The sequence below is a fragment of the Suncus etruscus genome, chromosome 4, assembly GCF_024139225.1.
Source record: "Suncus etruscus isolate mSunEtr1 chromosome 4, mSunEtr1.pri.cur, whole genome shotgun sequence".
Taxonomy (NCBI): domain Eukaryota; kingdom Metazoa; phylum Chordata; class Mammalia; order Eulipotyphla; family Soricidae; genus Suncus; species Suncus etruscus.
In genome coordinates, this window is record NC_064851.1 from 39,865,374 (window position 1) to 39,867,987 (window position 2,614).

Below are 2,614 nucleotides of genomic sequence, written 5' to 3' on the forward strand. Positions count from 1 at the left end.
ATTGCCTTCATAATGCATGTCACAACACAAAGGTAACTGGAATTATCAAATTTTAAATCAACATAGGACAATTTGAATGATAGTTATCTTTTTCCATGGTATTACTAAAGTCAGTTTCTAAAGATTTCCTGGGTTAGTGGTTTGGTGCTAGTTGATCCATCTCTGTTACTGGTTAGGCTCATTGAGCTGGTTAGATTACCATATAACTTATTCATCAGATTTTTTGTGATTTTACTGACTGACACTACAAGGTGTCATGTAGCCCTTGTGGCCCTGAGATCCAGGATTTATAGTTCTAAAACAAATAAGGTGACTTGAAAGTTTGATAAGGTTAAGTCACAGATCTGGTCCCTTTCCGTTGGAGGATGTGTGGGGTGGTATTGGATTGCTGTAGGTCATGCAGAAAGGGAAATATGCCTCTTCTCCCCCACCCCTTTTTGAGATAGAGGTGTCAGCCTGGACAGGACTACTTGGGAAGTATTGGAGGCCACTATTTTCTTCTGGTGCATGGTGGCAGAGCCAGGATGTTCATTTGCTGGGAAAATGGAAGTGGCTGTGAGAATTTCCAGTAGTGTAATGGGTCCATTAGGACTTGACTCTATTTCAGAAGGAAATAGTTCTTTTTCACCTGAGAAGATTTAGCTGCTCAAATATATTATTTTAGTCAGCAAAACTGAGACCTTTTTGTAAGAGGATGTTGGGGTGTGTTGTTGGGCTGCTGTAGTTCATGTAAAAAAGGGAATCTGCCCTCCTCCTTTCTGAGAAAGCCACAGAGATACCTGACTTGGCCTGACTACCTGGGAAGTATTGGTCATTATTTTATTCTGAATACCATTTAGTATTACATAAGTATGCGATTTGGAGTGTCCTTGAGGCCAATTTTCAATTTATGTAGTCCTGAAGGCTTCTCTAATCAACATGAAATTCTCTGTTACCAGCAGAGGCTTTAGTTAAACTCAATTCTGCTATAATCTTTGGATGATAGCTTCTGATTCCATGGGTGAGGTGCTCAGTCTCCTAAGTTCACCCTTCATTTCAGCCTATGAGTTTAGGTTGTTATTTGGGCTTTTGACCAATAGACTGAAGGTTCCTCTGAACTTCTCTTAATTTGTTTTTTTTGGGGGGGGTCCACACCTGGTGACACTCAGGGGTTACTCCTGGCTATGCACGCAGAAATTACTCCTGGCTTGGGGATCTGGGGATCGAACCACGGTCAGTCCTAGGTTAGCACATGCAAGGCAGATGCCCTACCTACATCACTGCTTTGGCTCCTGAACTTCTCTTCAGATCCTAGATGCCTGTAACTGATCCCAATTATTAAATCCGGGTCACAAGCTATGCTATAAATCAAAGTCTTCTAGGATTTCCATCTAGGGGTTGTTTAATTTGCTAGACTGGCACAATGAACTCACGAATCTCATTTATACTCACCAGATTTACTTAAAAGAATATAACTTCAGAATAGCCAGATGGGGAGAGCTGAGCAGAGCAAAGTATTGAGAAATGGGTCTGAGCTTCCAGGCCTTCTCCAGGCACTACATTCTCCCCAAATGTCTATTTGTCAACCTTGAACTTCTCTAAAGTGTCAATTTGGAGGCTATTGACATAGGCATGATTGATTAACCCATTGGCCAGCAGTGATTGAACTTAACCTCTAACCCCTCTTTCCTCCCAGGAAATGAGAGGGTGGGACTGGAAGTTCTAAAGCTCTAATTAAGTACTTGGTTTCCCCAGCAACTAGTCCTCACCCTCAGGTGCTTTCACACTCACATAACAAGAGATATAGTTGTCACTCTCAAAAACTTAGAAAATTTCAAAGCTTTTGTAAGCATTGAACCTAGAACTGGGAATGAAAACTGAATATGTATGAGAGATCTTCTTTGTCAGCTGAATAACCAAATACTATATATTTTTAAATAAACAATATATGCCAATATGCAGCCATATGCCATACTCTATGACATTTGCAAAATGATCTAAGAATGCACTTCTCAGAGTGTATTTGTGTCTTTTAGGGACATGAAATTGTATCCTTTGACTTAGCCTATCATGTACTTGTAGGATGTACCAGTTTTTCTACATCTCTATTACCACACAAGCTCTACTAATCTTTCTGACACTGCTTCCTCACCAGTTCATTTGCATCCATTTTTGCCTTGATCCCATCCATCTTTTAGACACTGAGTCTGAATGGTCTTTATAAAATTAAAATCTGATGTCACCTTCTGCTTCTTATTGCCCTTAAGATAAAGGCAGAGAATCTGATGTGATTGTATTTTGCCTGCTTTTGGTCTGCTCCTTCAGCATAATTCTAAATGACTTTGCCCCTAACACTTAGGGGCAGCAAGTCTTTGAGTCTTTTGAATATACCAGGTCTCCCTCCTCCCAACTCAGGACCCTTTTATAAGCTGCTTGATCTGCTTAGTACCATACTTTAATCTTAAGGACTACCTCATTCAATTATTAATTTTAGAGAAGCATTCACTAATACCTGTAATTTAGGTCAAATCTTAATACATGTTTCTGGAGTCTCCGGGGCATCCCATTAACGCATTTGAGGGGGGAGAAGAAGGGTCTTACTTTACAGTGCTTGGGGTCATTCTCTCCATGGGGA